The sequence below is a fragment of the Canis aureus genome, chromosome 6 (genome assembly GCF_053574225.1).
Source record: "Canis aureus isolate CA01 chromosome 6, VMU_Caureus_v.1.0, whole genome shotgun sequence".
In the NCBI taxonomy this organism is placed as follows: Eukaryota; Metazoa; Chordata; class Mammalia; order Carnivora; family Canidae; genus Canis; species Canis aureus.
This window is the reverse complement of record NC_135616.1, coordinates 5038209-5061369: the sequence shown is the minus strand read 5'-3', so window position 1 is coordinate 5061369 and position 23161 is coordinate 5038209. Positions and strand designations below refer to the sequence as shown.

Below are 23161 nucleotides of genomic sequence, written 5' to 3'. Positions count from 1 at the left end.
CATCCTCCACTGCTAGGTAGAGGATGAGTTGGAGGGGGTGTTCACATTTCTGTTCTATTTGAAATCTAGTCTTAATCCAATAACTAAAAAAATCCTTGCAGGCAGTGCTGTTTTTTTAAATTGAGTTATAATTGACATACAAAATTATATTAGTTTCAGGTGTATAACATAGTGATTCACATTCCATACATTACTCAGTGCTCACCATAAGTGTAGTCACCATCTGTCACCATACAAGCTAGTACAATATTATCAGTTAAACTCCCTATGCTCTATATTATATCCCTGTGTCTTATTTATTTTATAACTGAAAGTTTGTACTCCTTGATCCCTTTTACCTGCTCCCCCGCCACCAGCCTTCCTCCTCATTGGCAACCACCAATCTGTTCTCTGTATTCATGAGTCTGAGTTTTGTTTTGTTTTTTAGATTCACATAAGTGGAATCATGCAGTATTTGTCTTTCTCTGTCCTACCGTCCTTAGAACAGTACTTTCAAGGTCCTTCCATGTAACACATGGCAATATTTCATTCTTTTTTATGGCTAGGTAATATTCCATTGCAAGTATGTATACCACATCTTCTTTATCCATTCATCCATCTGTGCACACTTTGGTTGTTTCCATATCTTAGCTATTGTAAATAATGGTGCATTGAACTTGGGGGGTGCATATGTCTTTTCCAGTTAGTGTTTTTGTTTTCTTTGTATAGATATCCAGTACTGGAATTGATGGATCAAATGGTATTTCTATTTTAAATCTTTTGAGGAAATTCCATACTGTTTCCAGAGTGACTGGATCAATTTACAGATCCACCAACAGTGCATGAGGAGGGATCCTTTCTCTCCACATCCTTGCCAACACCTGTTTTTCCTGGTCTTTTTGATGGTAGCCTTTCTGACACATGTGAGGTCTCATTGTGGTTTTGGTTTGCATTTCCCTGATGATTAGTGATGTTGAGCATCTTTTCAATTGCCTTTTGTCCATCAGTATGTCTTTGGAAAAATGTCTATTCAGATCTTCTGCCCATTTTTAAATCTTATTTTTTGGTTATTGATATGTATAAGTTGTTTATATATTTTGTATATTAACCCCTTATCCAATATATCATTTGCAAATATCTTCTACCATTCAGCGACTTACTTTTTTGTTTTGTTGATGGTTTCCTTTGCCATGAAGGGCTTTTTAGCTTGAGGTGGTTCTGTTTGTTTATTTCTACTTTTGTTTTCCTTGTGTTTGGATCAGATCCAGAAAATGTTACTAAGACTGATGTCAGGGAGCTTACCACATATGCTTTCTTCCAGGAATTTTATGGTTTCAGGTCTTACATTCAAGATAAGTGGTCCGCTTTCAGTCTTTTGCATGTAGCTGTCCAGTTTTCCCAACACCATTTGTTGAAGAGATATCTTTTTCCAATACATATTCTTGCCTCCTTGTCATAAATTAATTGACCACATATGTGTGGGTTTATTTCTGGGTTCTCTATTTGCTTCCATTGATCTATGTGTCTGTTTTTATGCCAGTGCCATATGATTTTGATTAGTATAGTTTTGCAGTATAGTTTGAAGTCAGAAAGTATGGTATGTCACAGTTTCTTCTCAAGATTGTTTTGGCTACTTGGAGTCTTTTGTGGTTCCATAAATTTTTGAATTATTATTCTAGTTCTATGAAAAATGCCATTGGAGTTTGGATAGGGATTGTACTGAAACCTTAGGTTGCTTTTTCTGGTTTTGGTATCAGGGTAATGCTGGCTTGAAAATGAGTTGGGAGCCATTCTCTCCTCTTTAATTTTTTCTGAAGAGATTAAAAGGTATTTAATCTTTGAATGCCTGGTAGCATTCACCAGTGAAGCTATCTGGTTCTGGACGTTCATTTGTTGGGAGGTTTTTGATTATTGATTCAATCTCCTTACTAGTAATTGGCCTATTCAGATTTTTTATTTCCTCGTGATTCAGTCTTGCAAAACTTTAAATTTCTAGAAATTTTGTCCATTTCTACTAGATTGTCCAGTGTGTTGGCATAGAGTCATTCATGGTAGCCTCTTAGGATTCCTTGTATTTATGTGGTATCAGTTGTAGCTTCTCTTTCATTTCTGATTTTATTTAATGTGCCCTTTCTTTTTGGCTTGATGAGTTTGGCTGAAGGTTTGTTTATTTTGTTTACCTTTTCAAAGAAACAGCTCTTAGTTTCATTAAGCTGTTCTATTGCCTTTTGAGTCTCTATTTCGTGTGTGTGTGTATGTGTATGTATGTATATACATATATATACATATTATTTTTTGAGGGAGAGAGAGAGCAAGTAGTTAGGGGAGGGGCAAGGGGAGAGGGAGAATCTTTTTTTTTTTTTATAAATTTATTTTTTATTGGTGTTCAATTTGCCAACATATAGAATAACACCCAGTGCTCATCCCCATCAAGTACCCCCCTCAGTGCCCGTCACCCAGTCTCCCCCACCCCCCGCCCACCTCCCCTTCCACCACCCCTAGTCCGTTTCGAGAGGGAGAATCTTAAGCAGGCTCCACACCCAGCACAGAGCCCAGCACAGGGCTAATCTCATGACCCTGAGATCATGACCTGTGCCCAAATCAAAAGTCAGATGCTTAACTGAGCCACCCAGGAGCCCCTATATCATTTATTTCTGTTCTGATCTTTATTATATCCTTCCTTCTATTCACTTTGGGCTTCATTTAGTCTTCTTTGTCTAGTTCCTTTAGGTGTAAAATTAAATTGTGTATTTGAGATTTCTCTTGTTTCTTGCAGTAGACCTGTAGAAATAGTAATAGTAATGAACTCCTCCCAGAGCTGCTTTTATTGCATCCCATAGATTTTGGTATGTTATAGTTCTGTTTGTTTGGGGTTTTTTTTTTTTTTTTTTGGTCTCCACACATTATTTTTATTTCTCCTGTGATTCTTTTTCTGTGACCTAGGGCTTGTTCAGTAATGTGTTGTTCATTCTCCATGTATTTGTAGTTTTTTCCAGTGTTTTCCTCAAAATTGACTTACCACTATGGTCAGAAAAGATGCTTGACATGATTTCAATCTCCTTAAATTTGAGACTTGTTTTGTAGCCTCACATGTGATCTGTCCTGGAGAATATTCCTTGTGCACTTGAAAAGAGTGTAAATTCTGCTGCTTTTGGATGGAATGTTCTGTACATATCTTTTAATATATCTAGGCTAATGTGTTGTTTAAAGATGATGTTTCCTTATTGATTAATAAGGAAATCAGTCTGTCTGGATGACCTTTTCATTGATATAAGTTGGCTAGTAAAGTCTCTACTATTATTGTATTGCTATCAGTTTCTCCCTTTAGGTCTGTTAATATTTGCTTTAGTATCATATCCTTTCAGCTTAAAAAAAGTCTCTTTAACATTTGTAAATACAAAGCTGGGATGCCTGGGTGGCTCAGTGGTAAAGCGCCTGCCTTTGGCCCAGGGCATGATCCTGGAGTCCCGAGATCGAGTCCCACATCAGGCTCCTTGTGTGGAGCCTGCTTCTCCCTATGCCTGTGCCTGTGCCTCTCTCTCTCTCTCTCTCTCTCTCTCTCTCTGTGTCTCTCATGAATAAATAAATAAAGTCTTAAAAAAACAAAACAAAACAGGGCAGCCCCAGTGGCTCAGTGGTTTAGCACCACCTTCAGCCCAGGGTATGATCCTGGAGACCCAGGATCGAGTCCCATGTCAGGCTCCCTGCATGGAGCCTGCTTCTCCCTCTGCCTATGTCTCTGCCTCTCTCTCTGTGACTCTTGCGAATAAATAAATAAAATCTTAAAAAAAAAATGAAAAAAACAAACCATTTGTAAGTATACGTGCACCCAACATAAGTGTACCAAAATATATAAAGCAAATACTAACAATACTGATGAACTTTTGCTTGTCTGGAAAAATCTTTATGTCTCCTTTAATTCTGAATAATAACTGTGTCAGTACAGTATTCTTGGTTGGAAGTTTTTTCCTTTTAGCACTTTGAATATGTCATGCTATTTTTTTTTTCTGGCCTGCAGAGTTTCTGCTGAGAAATCTGCTGATGGCCTTATGGGGTTTCCTTTTTACATATTAAATTTTTGTTTTTTTCCCCCTGCTTTTAGGATTCTCTCTTTATCGTTAACTTTTGACACTTTAATTATGTGTTTTGGTGTGAATCTCTTTGGATTAATAATTTTTTGGAACTCTCTGCAATTCCTGAACCTGGATGTCTTGTTCCTACCCTAAGTTAGCGACATTTTCAGCCATTATTCCTTCAAACAAGTTTTCTTCCTTTTTCTGTCTCTCTTTTTCAGGGACCCCAATAACGCAAATGTTATTCTACTTGATGTTGTCCCATTCCTTGAAGTTATCTTTACTAAAGAAAATTTTTTCTTTTTTCTGCTCTGTCTTGGTGAGTTATTATTAGTTTGTTTTCTAGCTTGCTGATCTGGTTTTCTGCTTCATCCAGTCTGTTACTGAACCCCCTTAGTGTGCTTTTCAATTAAGTTATTGTATCCTTGAGCTCTGAGACTTTTCTTTTTTAGCTCTTGGACTTCTGTTAATACTTTCTTATATTTCCTGTCTCTTTGTTGAAGTTCTTACTTTGCTGAAGTTCTTAGATGTTCATCATTTTTCTCCTGAGTTTGGTGAGGATCTTTATCATTACTTTGAATTCTTTATCAGGTAGGTAACTTGTTTTCATATCATTAAGGTCTTTCTCTGAGATTTTTATCTTGTTTTTTGTTTCTTTTTATTTGGAACATATTTCTTTGCTTCCTCATTTTGCTTGACTCTCTGTGTTGTATTTATTAGGCAAAGCAGCTACCTGTCTCAGTCTTAAAGGAGTGGTCTTGTGTAGGTGATGAAACTTCCTATTCAGCCTAGCCCTGGCTCTTATCTCTTGAGGCTTTGTGATTGTCTAACTTGCTTGATGTATTCTTGATATGTCCTCATTGTTGAGGGTGAGCCAAGACATGTCTTGATGTGGTCTTTTCATCCTGTGTTATGAGGAAGCAGTTCATCTAGTTTTCAGAGGGAAATAATCTGTATGTAACTATAGATTTGGTATGTCCATGGAAGGAGATGAATTCAGGATCTTTCTAAGCCACCATCTTGTAGAAGTCTCTATAAGGCCGCGTTTTTGTTTTTAGTAATTGTTGACTTTTTATTTCTTCTTTGGCCACCTGCTTTCTTCTGATGCAGTGTGTGTGTGTGTGTGTGTGTGTGTGTGTGTGTGTGTGTGTGTTTGTGTGGTGATTTGCTGGCAGTGGGGTAAGGAGTTCCTCCTGGGGAACTTTGGAGCCTTGTTAAGTGGGACTTTGGTGGGGCTGCTGCTCTATATTGGTTACCTGTAGGCAGGCCCAGTCTGTGCCTTCATGGAGAAATTGCACACTAGGCTTCTCCCCCAGCTCTGCATATTTTTTCATTTAGAAGGTAGCCCATCCTCTACAGATACTGCTGCTCCAGTCAGAACCATGGCATCCATGATCTGGGAAGGCCCTGCTATCTGACTGCTGGGCTATTGTCTTGCATCCCTCAAGTATTCTTACAGAGGGTCTCAGAGCTCACTGGCCTTCTGTCCCCTCACTGCCCAGCCCTCCTCTGTGCTCTGAGCTGTAGTCTGAACTTACATCCTCTCTTGCACCCCCAACTCCTAGTCTAGACATAATGATGTGTAGAGGGCAGACTTTATTTGAGTTCTCTAACTGTAGTCCTTTATAAATAAAATCGTAATACTCTTCCTAGTAGGGAAGCGTGTTTTTCAGGACTTTTGTCCGACTAAAGGTCCATACACTTGCCTTTTCTTTCTCCAGAGCAATAAATCTGGAAACTACAGAGGAACATGCTTTAAAGGAAGGTATTTAAGTGCATGCTTTGAGAATTGCTATAAATATCTCTATGGCACAATGTTTTGTATTGGTGTCAGCCTATCCATAGTAATGCTATTGGTGAGGAATGCCTAGGGCACTTACTTGGGCCAGTACTACTGTGGCGAGACCCTATAGACATTTCTCTCAGCCAGAGTCAATGTTATGGCCAGACTGGCTCTGTGATTGTTATTATGATTGCAAGATGCACCTAAGCAACAACAATCGGGGAACTTTGATAAAACAAGATTTATTATCACAAGTCCTGGGAGGTACATGGCATACCTGGGGCCACACAATGAGGCTGTGGAGAGAGACAGAAGGAGAGAGTGCAGAGCTGAGGTTTTGACTTTACTGGGGTCAGGGAAGGAATGCCTAAGGTTATGCACGTTTACTACTTATTAGCAAATTTAAAATGTAAGAAGAGCAGGAATTTAGGCACTAGAAGGGAAAAGTGGGGTCTCACAAGTGGTCAGTTTCCTAGGTTTCCCAGGGCTTCCTGAAAAGGGAGATTCATGGGTGGGACAGCCTGGCTCTTTATCTAGTTGTGTAGCTGGTGATGTGTTTATTTGAGATGGATGTCTTTGAAGTGCCCTAATAATCAGAAGCTAATTGTCATGTGCTTAATCTACCCAGAGGCTGAACTGGGATTGGGGACTGAGTGACTGTTCTCAAAGAGATGACTTCTCACACCCTATAATGCCTGGGAAGGTGGAGAGAGGCTAGAAAGTCTCTGAGTAGGAAAAGCTGGTCCTATGGCCAGCATCTGGAGGAGAAGGGTCGATCATATCTCCCTCCTCTAATTACAGAGGCCTCTTTCCCTTTGCCTGGCATGGTTTACTAGGAAGAAGGGAATTACCAGCATTCTCTAGAAGGGGTTGATTCTGCTGAAGCCTGTCTGTATTAGAATGAAGAGCAAGGGCAGGGGCTGAGGTGCCATTGGGAATGTCTGCTTCTTATTACCTTGTGTAGGGGAGAGAGGGGCTAAATAGAGTTCATTAGCATCATTAGATAGTTTATTCTAAGAATGAATAAATGCATTTCCTTGACCTACCTCAATGGAGAGGAATGAAGCCTCAGGACATTTTCAATTCAAAAGATCTGATTTTAACTTTTGGGGAATAGTTTTATGTTTACTTCTTAACATACCATTTCTAATGATGTTTTTTGACTTCTAAGAGAACATTTTTTATTGACCATAAAGAATAAAACAATCTCTGTGGTGTCCAAACCATGTGTCACAAATTCAGCCTAGAAGCATCTGTGCAGAGTGAGCAAACAAATTACAGAGAACCACCACCATACAGACTTTTATAGAATAAAATACAACTTTTAAGAGATGTTTACTGGTCAGAATAAAGGTATTTTGGAAATCCAAGAAAACATTACAATGAATTTTTACAAAGTTAGGATAATGGATTCCATGTGGAATTAGTCTTGTGGAGTGGCAACATTACCACTGGCTGACCCAATATCCATTCTCTCCTTTCATTCCACTGACAGAACTCTGCTAAAAAAGTGACATTTCTTGGCCTCCTTCATAGTTGGGTGGAGAGCCATGTGACAGAGCTATGAACAATCAGAAGTAAGTGGAAGGCTGCTGGGAATTTCTGGGATGTTTAACTTTCTTATTCTGGCTTCCACTACTTTTTCCTTGTATTATTCCCACCCCTCCCTTTTTCCCCCCAGAATTTGGTTGGCTTTACCTCTAGAAGCTGTCTTCAGACCATGAAGCAAAGACTGAGAGGATCACATGACTGTCAGCCCTGAATATTTGAGCTGCTGAATTAATGCCAATTGGCCTACTCCTGGATTTCATGTACCATGAGAAGAATAAGCCTAATTTATTTAACTGACTTGTGGCCAAATTTTCTGTATTTCTAATTTATATATGACATTCCACTAATATAAATATACTTCTTGGGGAGGGGAGTGGGGGGATGGAGAAACTGGGTGATGGGCACTAAGGAGGGTACTTGACAGGATGAGCACTGGATGTTATACTATATGTTGACAAGTTGAATTTAAATAAAATATTTTTTAAAATAAATGTACTTCTTTTATTTTTCTTATTAAAACACTTTTGTGGCCATGTGCCTGTATCTTTAGGAAGCTCAGGCTGTTCCTATAGAGGTCTCCTCTCCTGTCATCCTCCCCACACCTCACAACTGGCCAGTGGTGTCCATTCTGCTTCTGGGCAGAAAGCAAGTGAGAGAAACTAAAAACCCAGTTGCCCATCAGCAGAGTCTGTTGCTCATCGCATGACGTTGTTGTTGTTGTTGAAAAGGGTTGCTCGTCAGTCAGATGCTTTTTAGCCTGCCTTTGCGATGGCCTTTTCTTTTAAAAAGTTTATCTGAAAATGTCATTATTTCATCCATGTTCTTGAAGGGTATTTTTGCTCAGTATACACTATGAGGCATATAGTAGATTTTCTGTCAGTTCTTTAAAAATATCATTTCATTGTCTTTGGTTTTTACTGTTTCTCTAAGAAGAAACCAGCCATAAGTTTATGTATTGCCTCTTTAAAGGAATGTATCTATTTATCCGGACCTCAGACGGCTTTAGGGTCTTCTCATTGTCTGATTTTTAGCAGTTTTATGGTGATGCAGCAAAGGGTGTGTGTTTTGGGTTGTTGTTGTTTATTTACTCTCTTTGGGGTTTAAAAGACTTGTGGAATTTGTGACTTCATATTTTTCTAATCTTTTTTAAAGATTTGGAAATCATCTCTTCAAATATGCTTCTACCCAAATTCTTTCTTCTCCCCTAATTGGTTTCCAATTATTTATATGTTAAGCTTATTGTACATCCTATACAATTTACCCTCTCTTTAGTGTTTTCTTTTCTTTCTGTGTTTTATTCTTGGATATTTTCCTGTGATCTGCCTTCTACTTTACCATTTCTCTCTTCAGCTCTGGCTAAACCTATTTACTGAGTTTTAAATTTTGATGGCTGGATTTTTAAGTTCTAGTATTTCCTTTTTAAAACAATTTTGAGTTCTCTGACAAAATTCAAATTTTTTCTTTTATCTCCTGGCACATATTAAGGATAACTATTTTAAATTCTGTGCCTTATGCCTCAATTATCTGGAATCCAAAGGGTATTTTTGTTTTGTTTTCTTGTTTTCTAGTATGCTTGATTGTTTTAAGTTTAATGGTATACATTGTGTATGAAAAAAGGTTAAATAATTTGAACCCTAGAATGATTTTATCACCTTACAAAGAGGGTACACATCGATATAACCCTAGTGCATTCTGCACAGTTAGAATTATCAAGAGAGTTTTTTTTAATAAATTTATTTTTTATTGGTGTTCAATTTGCCCACATATAGAATAACACCCAGTGCTCATCCCATCAAGTGCCCCCCTCAGTGCCCATCACCCAGTCACCCCCACCCCTGCCCACCTCCCCTTCCACCACCCCTAGTTCGTTTCCCAGAGTTAGGAGTCTCTCATGTTCTGTCTCCCTTTCTGATATTTCCCACTCATTTTTTCTCCTTTCCCCTTTATTCCCTTTCACTATTTTTTATATTCTCCAAATGAATGAGACCATATAATGTTTGTCCTTCTCTGATTGACTTATTTCACTCTTATATTCACTTATTTCAGCATAATACCCTCCAGTTCCATCCACACTGGGTATTTGTCGTTTCTATTGGCTGAGTAATATTCCATTGTATACATTGTCCACATCTTCTTTATCCATTGATCTTTCGATGGACACCGAGGCTCCTTCCACAGTTTGGCTTTTGTGGACATTTTTCCTTAAACATCGGGGTGCAGGTGTCCTGGCGTTTCATTGCATCTGTATCTTTGGGGTAAATCCCCAGCCGTGCAATTGCTGGGCCATAGGGCAGATCTATTTTTAACTCTTTGAGGAACCTCCACACAGTTTTCCAGAGTGGCTGCACCAGTTCACATTCCCACCAACAGTGCAGGAGGGTTCCCTTTTCTCTGCATCCTCTCCAACATTTGTGGTTTCCTGCCTTGTTAATTTTCCCCATTCTCACTGGTGTGAGGTGGTATCTCATTGTGGTTTTGATTTATATTTCCCTGATGGCCAGTGATGCGGAGCATTTTCTCATGTGCGTGTTGGCCATGTCTATGTCTTCCTCTGTGAGATTTCTGTTCATGTCTTTTGCCCATTTCATGATTGGATTGTTTGTTTCTTTGCTGTTGAGTTTAATAAGTTCTTTATAGATCTTGGGTACTAGCCCATAGACCAATATCCCTGATGAACATGGATGCAACAATTCTCAACAAGATACTAGCCAATAGGATACAACAATACATTAAGAAGATTATTCACCATGACCAAGTGGGATTTATCCCCGGGATGCAAGGCTGGTTCAACACTTGTAAAACAATCAATGTGATTCATCATATCAGCAAGAGGAAAACCAAGAACAATATGATCCTCTCAATAGTACAGAGAAAGCATTTGACAAAACACAGCCTCCATTCCTGATCAAAACTCTTCAGAGTGTAGGGATAGAGGGAACATTCCTCAACATCTTAAAAGCCATCTACGAAAAGCCCACAGCAAATATCATTCTCAATGGGGAAGCACTGGGAGCCTTTCCCCTAAGATCAGGAATAAGACAGGGATGTCCACTCTCACCACTGCTATTCAACATAGTACTAGAAGTCCTAGCCTCAGCAATCAGACAACAAAAAGAAATAAAAGGCATTCAAATTGGCATAGAAGAAGTCAAACTCTCCCTCTTCTCAGATGACATGATACTATATATAGAAAACCCAAAAGCCTCCACCCCAAGATTACTAGAACTCATCCAGCAATTTGGCAGTGTGGCAGGATACAAAATCAATGCCCAGAAGTCAGTGGCATTTCTATACACTAACAATGAGACTGAAAAAAGAGAAATTAAGGAATCAGTCCCATTTACAATTGCATCCAAAAGTGTAAGATACCTAGGAATAAACCTAACCAAAGAGGTAAAGGATCTATACCCTAAAAACTACAGAACACTTCTGAAAGAAATTGAGGAAGACACAAAGAGATGGAAAAATATTCCATGCTGATGGATTGGAAGAATTAATATTGTGAAAATGTCAATGTTACCCAGGGCAATTTACACATTTAATGCAATCCCTATCAAAATACCACGGACTTTCTTCAGAGAGTTGGAACAAATTATTTTAAGATTTGTGTGGAATCAGAAAAGACCCCGAATAGCCAGGGGAATATTGAAAAAGAAAACCATAGCTGGGGGCATCACAATGCCAGATTTCAGGTGTACTACAAAGCTGTGGTCATCAAGACAGTGTGGTACTGGCACAAAAACAGACACATAGATCAATAGAACAGAATAGAGAACCCAGAAGTGGACCCTCAACTTTATGGTCAACTAATATTCGACAAAGGAGGAAAGACTATCCACTGGAAAAAGGACAGTCTCTTCAATAAATGGTGCTGGGAAAATTGGACATCCACATGCAGAAGAATGAAACTAGACCACTCTTCTTTCACCATACACTAAGATAAACTCAAAATGGGTGAAAGATCTAAATGTGAGACAAGATTCCATCAAAATCCTAGAGGAGAACACAGGCAACACCCTTTTTGAACTTGGCCACAGTAACTTCTTGCAAGATACATCCATGAAGGCAAGAGAAACAAAAGCAAAAATGAACTATTGGGACTGCATCAAGATAAGAAGCTTTTGCACAGCAAAAGAAACAGACAACAAAACTACAAGACAACCTACAGAATGGCAGAAGATATTTGCAAATGACGCATCAAGAGAATTTTAAAAACTACTGCTGTTTGGACTCCACACTCAAAGATTATGACTCAGTTGGTCTGGAGTTGGGTTTGGACATCAATATTTTGCAACTGCTCTCTAAATGATTCTAATGAGTACCAGGTTTGAGATCTCCCCTAACAGATAAAGATAGTACAAAGGGGAAAATAAAATAAAAATTAAAGAAGGGGGAAAATAAAGGATTAACCACTTAATCTTACTTGTGAATATAGCTGCAGAAATATTAACATAGGGATCCCTGGGTGGCGCAGCGGTTTGGCGCCTGCCTTTGGCCCAGGGCGCGATCCTGGAGACCCGGGATCGAATCCCACGTCAGGCTCCTGTTGCATGGAGCCTGCTTCTCCCTCTGCCTATGTCTCTGCCTCTCTCTCTCTCTCTCTGTGACTATCATAAATAAATAAAACTTAAAAAAAAAAAGAAATCTTAACATATAAAATTCAACTTTGCCAAAAAATAATGAACTTTTACTAAATAGATTTCATTGCAGCAACACATGAATGATTCCCTCACAACAGGTTTATGAGCAGAATTTATTACATTACACTTCCTATGGAGAAAACTCACAGAATGTATCAATAGATGTTGAAATTTTAACAACCAAATAACTTTTTAATAGAAATGGAAAGAAATTATAAGATGTAATAAAATCTATTTGATAGGTATTGATAATGCATGACAATATCTGGTTTCTGTCTCCTTCCAGGCATATAGAAAGTTCTACTTCCTAGTCCCCTTGCAGCTCACTTAGTGGAGTCATGTGATTACTCTTGGTTTATGGATTGTGCTGTATTGTGGGGGGTGGGTGTGAAAACACTGTGCTCTTCCTCCACTGTGGTGATCCAAGGGGCTTTGCATTTTAATGGCAGAACAATAGGATTGAAACAGCTTACTTTTTTGCCACTTCATGGAGAACAGAATGCCTGGAAGTTGTCCAGATTCACAACTGGCATTGTTGGAATGAAAAATAAATGTGTTAATCTACTGGGACTTTGGAGTTGTTTGTTGCCACAGCATAAGCTCACTTGACCAAGGTTGTTGGAAAACTTTTCCTGCAATGGACCAGATAGTAGCTATTTTAGATAATACAGGTCATATGATTTCTGTCACAACTCCTCCACATTTCTGTTGAACAAAATGCAACCACAGGTAATATGCAAATGAAAAAGCATGGCTGTGTTCCAGTAAAACTTTACAAAAATGTGTGTCAAATTTGGCTCATGGATCATAGTTTGCTAATCTCTGCTCTTGACTAGTACTTTTGCCTGCTTAATTCTTATAAATATAATTCTAAATGATAAAATCCTAAACTATTTCAATTACAAATAGAAACAAGCAGGATTGTCTCCATTGCCACTTAATAATACCACTTTAGAGGGTGTAGTTAATACAATATGATGTGAAATTAAAATAATTGGTGTACCTATTGGAAAAAAAGATTTTTTTGCTGATACCATAATCATAAGCCCAGTTAAAATAATTGGGATTTATAGAATAATTTAGTGAGATGAATGAATAAGATAACTACAAAAGTCAGTTACTTTAGCATATATATCTTATATATATATATCATGTCATGTATGTATATGTGTGTGTGTATATATATATATATATCCCCAATATCAAAACCTTTACAAGATAATGAAATGGGAGGTATTCACAATAGCGGTAGAAATTACACAATAAAATGATTAGGAGCAACTTTAGCAAGAAAAATACAGTATCTGTATGAAGAGTAACAGAATCTGAACAAATAGAAAGATATCCAGTGATGGAAAGATTTAATATCATAAGGATGTCAGTTTTTTTTCAATATTACATTTAGAAAACAACATGAGAATTCCAATAAAAATTTGAAAAATAGAAGGGGGTATATGTGGTGATAGACTGACCATATATTAGAATGCATTATAAATCAACAAAATAAAAATTGTAGTGTTGGGCATAGGAAGAAGGAGGGGAAAAGAAACAAAACAAGACAAATGAAACAAAACATTAAAAAACCTAATAAACACAATCTAGAGATATATAAAAAGGGTTTCCTTCATATTTGATTATGTAGGATATAATCCAATTAGGTAAAATTCTGTGTATGTGGTTATAGGTGTGCATATGTGCATATATATGTATGCATAAAGGTTTGTATGAAGTAATGATTGCCAAATTGTTTTTGTTTTTTAAAAAGATTTTATTTATTCATGAGACACAGAGACACAGAGAGAGGCAGAGGCATAAGCAGAGGGAGAAGCAGGCTCCCCATGGAGGCTCAATGCGGACTCGATCTCCAGACCCTGGGATCATGCCCTGAGCCAAAGGCAGACACTCAACTGCTGAGCCACCCAGGTGTCTCAATTGTGAAATTGTTAATGATGTTATCTCCTATCTTGCAAGAAAATTTTTCTTTTTTCTTGTGTTTTTAGGTGTTTTTAATGTATTGATGTGTTGTTCACTAATCAGAAAAAAAATAAAAGGTTTTAAAGTTAGGAACAAAAAAACCTCACCAAAATAACAAAAGAAATGAATCCGTAAGGATGTCATACTTACAGCTTTACACACTGATAGCAGAAACCACTAGTAAACCCCCTGTGCTTCCTACAAAGCCCTCAGAGTGCAAGTACTACTCCCTAGTCAATTGTAGTGCTGCTGTCTGCCCTTCTGGACTGGGTGACTTTAGTAGTGAAACAAGGTAAAGAATTGTGTGGAGCTGTAGGAATATACTCTAGTCTAGGATGCCTGGGAAGGTAGTTAGTGCAAGAGACACTGGTATTTCAACTCACCAGGGCTAAAGAACTGCCAATTCTTTGTGGGAGGTTCAAGATCCAGCCTTCGTAAGTCTTCCAGAGGGGAAACTGTTGACCTCTCGCCACTAGGGAAGTCTTGCCAGTGGAAAGGGCACCTCTCCAGGGAGGAGTGTGTGTGAGGGTCGGTGGGGGTAGTGTGGGTGATGACAGTGGCTAGTGATGGAGTTGCCTCCAGTTTTCCCAAACTACAAGATAGAAACTCTTCTCTCCTTTCTTTTTTGTGGTAAGTTCAAATTTTTAAAATTCGAAATGTTAAAATGTTTAAGATTTAGATTTGTTCAATTTTTTTTTCATGGATAAAGCATGTTGAATTCAGCTGTCAGTAAAGAATTCAATTCAGTAAGCATTTGTTGAGAAATTTGTATTTTAAAATTTCTACTTCTATGTGTCACTCTCTTCATGAAAAATTTTCACCCATTCTTTCTATGATATTAAATCCTAATTTCTCTCTCTGCTTTCAAGTGCTCTCCATACTCATATAACTACTATGTGCACAATTTCAATGGAAATTTTCTGTGTGAGTCAGTCTTGATTTTTCTCCCATTCTTAGGTGTTTATACTTATTCCCATTTCTGTATCTTTCCATAGTGATTCTTCCATTCTGGCAGATAGCGCAGTAGGTAAGGACGAAGTCTGGGGCCAGTGGACTTGGGTTAAAATCTAGCACTTTCTGTGTGAACTTGAACAATGTACCCAGCCTCTGTAAATCTCAGTTATCTCATCTGTAAAATGAGTCTCTATTAATAATTACTTCACGGGGTTGCTTTAAACATGCAGTTTATAAAACACCTGAGAGCCTGACACTTGGGTAACACACTCAGTAATTCTAGATGACTTCCAATGCATCATCTTTGCAAGAGATTTTCTAGGAGATATTAGCTGATTTTTGGTGTTATTGGGGTATGAACTAGGTATTGCTGGATTATTTTCAAAGAACAAACATGCCTGACAGCAGTATAACTAAGTTCCCATTTCTCTATGTTCTTGCCAGTGCTTTCTATGTCAGATCAGGCCTGCCCAGGGCAAGAGTACACATCCCCATATACTAAGTATCCACCTATTTAAAAGTTAGGAGTTAAGATATTAAACATCTAAGTAAAACTTGAACATCTATTCTTCTTCTGAGGATATGGCTTTATACTGACTTAGAGAATGAGTTTGAACTTAGAATTCTCAGACTCCTTGGAGTTCTGTATTATGATGTGACAGCTTGGAGGATTGATGGTGTCCTTGGCCTCTTCCTATCCTCTTCTCCAACCCTCAACTCTCAGGTCCGTCCTGCCCTGCCAGAGGCCTTGCATGTCCACATGCACCCCTAGAGTACACTAGGTCTAGGGATGTGTAGTCCACTCTCAGGAGAACAATCCCAGGGAAGAGCCCTGTGCAGGTCCTAGCAGCAGGCTTCTTTGGGTAGGGTAGGGCTCCCAGCACCCCGAGGAGAGGGGTATAGCATCTGGTGAACCCATCTAGTGGCCCCAGGGGCTTTTCTCTGATGAGCTTGGGGAGGGCCATGGTGAACCCTCAGAGCTGGAATGCCGGGCAGACTCAGGATTTTTGTCCATTGGAAGGTATAGAACAGTAGCTCATAGTTTTCATTTGCGTAATTATGATTATTACGAGGTTGAGAATTTTTTTATAAACATATAGAATTTTTCAACTGAGTTGATGTTCTCCTTGTTGACTGGGTCTCTATATGTTTTGAAAACATACAAATACTTCATCTCTTAATAAGGATTGCCATTTTTTTCTCTCAGCCTAGACTTTGTCTTTAACAAACATTTTATTTATTTATTTAAAAAAATTTTATTTATTTATCATGAGAGACACACAGAGAGAGGCAAAGACACAGGCAGAGGGAGAAGCAGGCTCCATGCAGGAAGATGAATGTGGGACTCAATCCTGGGACTCCAGGATTATGCCCTGGGCCGAAGGCAGGCACTAAACCACTGAGCCCCCCTTAACAAACATTTTAAATTTTGATGATGTCAAATTTATCATTTTTTTCCTTGAGAGTTTTGTTTAAGAAATCTCATCACTCTGAAGTTGTAAAAATATTATTCTATTTTTTTCTAAAGATTTTGTTCACAGCTGGGTCTTTACCTGGAATTTACCTAAGGTCTTTATGTGGATTTTCACACTTAATCCTTGCAGCAATCTGTGAGTTAGTCACTCTGATTTCTTAGTGATCAGATGATTTGAAGGTTTGGAGAGTACCCAATTCACATAGCTGGTAAGGGCAGAGCCATGACTGGAGATGCTAGCCACTTGTCCAGGTGCGAGGTGATAAGTCATTGTGGTGTTGATTTGTGTTTCCCTGATGATTAGTGATGATGTACACCTTTCATGTACCTGTTGGCCATTTGTATGTCTTCTTTGGGAAACTATTTTTAATTGGATTTTTTTTTTTTTTTTGCTCTTAAGTCCTATGAGTTCCTTATAGATTTTATTTTAAAGATTTTGTCTATTTTAGAGAGAGAGAGAGAGAGAGCATGAGTGGGAGGAGGGGTAGAGGGGGAGGGAGAGGGAGACAGAATCTGAAGCAGACTCTGCACTGAGTATAGAACCCCATGCTGGGCTCGATCCCATGACTGTGAGATCATGACCTGAGCCAAAACCAAGAGTTGGACTCTTGATCTACTGAGATGCAGGTGCCCCTCCTTAGATGATAGATTTAGGATTTTATTTATTTATTTATTTATTTATTTATTTATTTATTTATTTATTATTTTACTAGATGCAGATTATATTTCTTTTTTTAAAAATATTTTTTATTGGAGTTTAATTTGCCAACATATAGCATACCATCCAGTGCTCATCCTGCCAAGTGCCCCCTTCAGTGTCCATCACCCAGTCACCTCAACCCCCCGCCCACCTCCCCTTCCACTACCCCTTGTTCATTTCTGAGTTAGGTGTCTCTCATGTTTTCTCACCCTCACTGACATTTTCACTCATTTTCTCTTCTTTTCCTTTATTCCCTTTCACTAATTTTTATATTCCCCGAATGAATGAGACCATATAATGTTTGTCCTTCTCCGATTGACTTACTTCACTCAGCATAATACCCTCCAGTTCCCTCCACATCGAAGCAAATAGTGGGTATTTGTCTTTTCTCATGGCTGAGTAATATTCCATTGTATACATTGTCCACATCTTCTTTATCCATTCATCTTTCGATGGACACCAAGGCTCCTTCCACAGTGTGGCTATTGTGGACATTGCTGCTGTAAACATCGGGGTGCAGGTGTCCCGGCGTTTCATTGCATCTGTATCTTTGGGGTAAATCCCCAGCAGTGCATAGATTTAGGATTTTAGAAATTAGTCCCTTATCACATATATGATTTGCAAGTATTTTCTCCCATTCTGTAGCTTGTGCTTTCATTTTCTTGATGGTTTCCTTTTCTGTGTTTATTTTTGCTTTTGTTGCTCTAGTATTTTAAATGAGCACAAAGGACTCTTTTTAATTAGTTGATTGGGAGAACAAGGAAATTGAGAGTTCATGTTGCCCTCTATGGCATGGCTTTTTAGGCCATGACAGGCTGCATATACTTAGAAGCTTAGATATTATAGATGATTGGAGCACAAATAAGAAAGCGTGCTCTCCCCAGCTCTGCTGGAGCTGCAGAAGGAATGTGGGCGGTGCGCCTTCAGGGCAGCCTGCCTGCCTCCTGTCGTGTGGGCTCAGTGCACTGCTGTCACCAGCTAATGGTATTGGTACACGAACCCACCTCTGAGTAGGCCTGTGATTGCTTCCCTGATAAGCCCCCAGAATGTACACCCAGATGCTTTTCTGAGAAAACTAATTAGATTTTTTCATACAAAAGAAGCATATGTTGAAAGTTTATGAAACTTCCGAGGTCCCAAATAACCAACCTTCCTGGTGTCATTATCAAAATGCCACAGTTTCTCATTTTTTCTGGTGGTATTGTGGCTTAATTGAAACCAATCAATTAAATCAATTAATCATAATCTGCTGAACTTTGTCTAAACCAGGTTTAGAGCCTGAGACAACAGAAATGATACGTGACACAATTACAACCTTCAGGGAATGGAGTGAGAGCAGTGAAGTGACTATTCAGGTAGCACATAGTTGGGGGAGAAGCCAAGCTGTGCAGAACTGGGTGGAGAACAGCTGGGATTCTGGAACGGACGTCCATGTGGGCTGTTGGAAGAGGTGAGAGAGAGCCTGGCCTGGAGGGAGCAGGAGGTAGGGGGAAGGAAGGAGTGAGGGCACTGGGGGTAGGGTGGTTAGTGTGGGAGAGCGCAAGGAGGTGGGATTCAGTTTGAAATAAGTTGTTCACCGTGGGGATTTGGGGTCCATCAGAGGGCATACTGTGGTGAGTGTGCAAGACCAACAACTGTACCGTCAACAGAGGGCAACCATCCTGGCTGCTGTGGAGTGGGAGGACCAGGGAAGAGGCTGTGGGAGTGCCGCAGGGCCTTGGGATGGAACTAGTGGAGGATCACTCCTTACATTCAAATCTGTGGTGGGCAGCTCACGAGCTGGGACAAACGAGGGCTGCCACCGAGGCTTTTCTCTGCTCTTCTTACTGCAAAGAGTCAGGATAATTTGGGACAAGTCTCTGAACTTCCTGCCTCGGTTTTCTCATCTGTATGATGGGGATAATGGTACATCATTGTGAGTATAAGTGCTTAGCAGATTGTCTGACACAAGCATTTGTGCAGTGTGTGTATGTATAAAATATATTAAATATATACATTTGGGATCCCTGGGTGGCGCAGCGGTTTGGTGCCTGCCTTTGGCCCAGGGCGCGATCCTGGAGACCCGGGATCGAGTCCCACATCGGGCTCCCTGCATGGAGCCTGCTTCTCCCTCTGCCTGTGTCTCTGCCTCTCTCTCTCTCTCTGTGACTATCATAAATAAATAAAAATTTAAAAAAAATAAATATATACATTTATATTTATAATATACTCAATATATTCATATTATAATTAAATTATATAATCAATATAGCATATAATCAAATATATATTATATAACTACAGATACACATGATTAAATTATAGTCACATAATTAAATCATACAATAAATTAATAAATAATTAAATCATATATGTTATATACTATAACGTGAATATGTATTTACAAATGTATAAAATATATTTATTGTAACATATAATCTGTTTTATATTATTTATATTTATATATAACTACATGTATATTATATGTTATAAATTATTTTATAATTTTATTTGTAAAATTTTATGTATATTGATATATTACATATAAATAGTAACTATATTTTACATCTATAATTATTATTCATTTTAAAAAAGATTTTATTTATTTATTTATTTATTTAAGATTTTGCTTATTTATTCAGAGACAGAGAGAAAGGCAGAGAGACAGGCAGAGGGAGAAGCAGGTTTCCTGCAGGGAGCCTGATGCGGGACTCGATCTCCAGACCCTGGGATCACACCCTGAGCCGAATGAAGATGCTTAATTGAGCCACCCAGGAGGCCCTGTATCTATGGTTATTTATCGAAATTATAAAATACTTTTATAATGACCCCAAAACTCATGGCTTGTCTCTGGTTCCTTTTGCTTATGAACCTACACGTGGGCACGACAAGTGGACGAGGGTTTGTCTGCAGGTGGATAAGAAAGAGAAACTCCTTCCGTGTGGTGTCCTCCAGTTTTTGGTGTCTATGCTTTACCCTCATTTCATCTGAGCTATGGCCAAAGTCACAGGAGTGAAGCTGCTTCTGTCACCTTCGCTTAGTTGAGAGCTGTCCAAGGCCCAGCTAGGTCTTCTCCTGTCAAGTCCTGTGCCTCCGCCAGGACACCATGCCACTTGGGGGCCCAGCGGGATTTCAGTGGGCCTCCTCCTTCATCACTTTGGGCTCTAACTACAGGCTCTTGGCCCCATTTCTTTGACAAGATTCACCTCACGTGTTTGCTCTTAAAGAATTCAGAGCCCCACCAACGCTGGGCCGAGGTGGGCCAGGTGTGACTCGTGGGCCATGCTGACAGCCAGGCATGGATAATATCACCACCAGGTTGGATCCCAGCCTGAGGCATCTGTGAAAAACCCTCTGGAGTGGCTTCAGGGACCAGCCAGCACACCTTGGAGCCTGACATGAGTGCCCTCCCCCACATGGAGGTGGCACACTGTCTTTGCCAAGTTTGTTTTGCGTAAGAAGAATGGCAGCATGGGAATGTTCTGTCTAGAATCATCTGGATTACTGACACTATCATTTTGTTGACTTTGTTAATGACATCAAGCTTACTTTTGCTATTTCTGCCACTTTTTATATATCACACAGCTTATTAAACACGGGGAGGAAACCCCCCTGGATTTCACCCCCAATTCACGATCTTTACCAACAAGGTGCCTGCTGTTTACCTCTGGGTGTGCAGGGCATTTCGAGTGGCAGGAGTTCGGGCAGACTCGTGGTCAGGGGCCACTTGGGCTCAGTCTCCGAGCAAACCAAGCCCTGGAGTGAAAACACAGGCCCTTTGTTCTGGTGGACACGGGTCCAACCGAGTACCATTTCTCTGGAGGGACAGCTTTGCCCCTCCCGAGGGTGGCCTGAACCGGCCTACCCCCCGGCCGGAAAAGCAGACCGGCTCCTTCCCTCACCACCTTTTGCCGGGTGGGCCTTGGCCTCCTTCCTTGGCCAATCTGCTTTCCACTCCTCGTGCCTGGGCTCAGCCCCTGAGGGGCCTCCGAGCTGCCAGGGGACGCGACCCCGGGCTCTGTTCTCTAGGGACAGGGCTGCTTGCTCTGCGAGCCCTCTCGGCCCTGACCCCCGACAGCGTGACCCCACAGACACACAGACACGGGTTTTCCTGCACGGAGGTTGTTGAGAAGACTCAAGGCGAAACCTCATCACAGCTCTGAAGACATTCCTTCTTCTGAACTTTCTTGTCCTCTTAATTGGCAGGAAGCAAGTTTCTGTGAAGCGGTTTAGAGACCGCAGAGGCAGAGAGAAGGCAGTAGGAGTAGGACCGACCCTCCAGGCCGGGCCCTCCCAGCCTACACAGGTGCTTTGTCTTCTGTCAACAATGCTCTCTTCCTGCCCGCCCTAGACCTGACTGCTTATTTGATCTGAGGAAAGCTGTGTTTGCCTGCCTTTGCCCCACCCCCCAGATATGTGTAATAATATAAATTGGACTCGTTTATGGGTTTCTTGCTATTGCATCTCAGCGCAATTGCAGTCAGGCCTGTTGTGCCAGCAGCGCAGAGCAGATTTCTCAACCTTGCAATCAGAGAACGTGAATACCACAGAATGTCCTTTTCTCTTTGAGGGTTCAAAATATCCATCAGAATATTGTAACCAGTGACCCCTGGTTGGTCGGTTAGGGAAATGCAACCCAACCCACCACTCTCCCCAGGCAGTTTGGAAACACACTGCTGTCAGGGTTGGAGGAACTCCAGGAGGGGGGCGGGTACCATCCCTGGCACTCAGTCCGGGCGGGGCCTTCCCACATCTGCACACTCATTGTGAGGTTTCACTGTGTTTCTGAAACATGGCTTTAAGGGGGAGTTTGTGATTTTGTAACACTCTGAATTAATTTACGGGCCTTTTGAAGGAAGAGTTGTAGGGTGAGGGTAACGGTTGGCTTTTCCTCTGGGGAGAGTGAGGCGGAGCTGACCAGGGGCTCTTCCTGGGGGGCTTGCAGACCTTCAACTTGGGGAGTAGCCTTGATTTCACATTTCCTGTGTTGTCTTTAGACGTCTTTCCCCACTTTGGTTTGGAAAGTCACCTTTCTACAACTTCCCCTTGATTTCAGTAATTTCTTCCTAAGTGCCTAGGGCACTCCTGCTTTTCTTTTTTTTTTTTTAATAATAAATTTGTTTTTTATTGGTGTTCAATTTGCCAACATACAGAATAACACCCAGTGCTCATCTCGTCAAGTGCCCCCCTCAGTGCCCGTCACCCATTCACCCCCACCCCCTGCCCTCCTCCCCTTCCATCACCCCTAGTTCGTTTCCCAGAATTAGGAGTCTTCATGTTCTGTCTCCCTTTCTGATATTTCCTACCCATTTCTTCTCCCTTCCCTTCTATTCCCTTTCATTATTATTAATATTCCCCAAATGAATGAGCTCACACTGCAATGCTGGGGGCTCCCTCAGCTGGGCGTGGTGCAGAGGACAGTGCTGGGCCGTGGAAGGGCAGTGAGTGACGCAGGCCCTCCCTCGGACGCATGGGCCCTGACGCGGACCCCCTAACACGAGTGAACGAAGCAGCTGTATGGAGGGGTCACAGGAAGGTGCTGACCTTAGGATCACTTCCAGTCCTCATAAGTTGCCCTCTGAGTGGGGCATGGAGGGTGGTTCTTTCAGGTCAAAAGTCCCTGCCTCTTTGGCCAACTTTCTTTTTGTGATGGAAAAAGACAATGCTACTTATTTAGCACTTACGAAGTGCCAGGTGGTATCCTAAATGCTTCATGGAAATATTACCTCATGTAATCTCTACAACAGCCCCATGGGGTAGGTATTCTGTTTTCTTAATCTGCTTTTACAAATGAGGAAACTGAGTCACAGGGTCATTTGTGGCTTGGCTCAATAATACAAGTGTGAAACCATTGGTGGTTACACATCTCTCCGCAGTGATGTTCTGAGCCAGGGTCCCCACAAATCCGACATGTCGCCCTCCCTGAGCTGACATGGCTGTCCCAGCCCGCCTGAGTTTGCTGGGTTAAATTTCAGGACTCATTGCCGTCAGTGGCTTCATTTCACTTCAAGGCCATGTCTTTTCCTTCAAAATGGAATCCGTACCAGGGTATGG

The 23161-nt window shown here is 40.5% G+C and overlaps 1 long non-coding RNA gene across 14 annotated transcripts in view; it reads left to right on the top strand.

Annotated features, from left to right (window-relative positions):
- The window catches only part of LOC144315439 (uncharacterized), a 30196-nt gene extending 9467 nt beyond the window's left edge, over nucleotides 1–20729 (top strand). For 5 of the 14 annotated variants that reach the window (XR_013381140.1, XR_013381129.1, XR_013381141.1 and 2 more), the window contains 2 exons: nucleotides 7331–7412; nucleotides 7517–8116. This is a non-coding gene — a long non-coding RNA (uncharacterized LOC144315439). Of the gene's footprint in view, nucleotides 1–7330; nucleotides 7413–7516; nucleotides 8118–19749 lie in introns of those variants that run through there. The other 9 variants (XR_013381136.1, XR_013381138.1, XR_013381137.1 and 6 more) reach the window with 4 other exon arrangements.
- Nucleotides 20730–23161: the final 2432 nt, after the last annotated feature.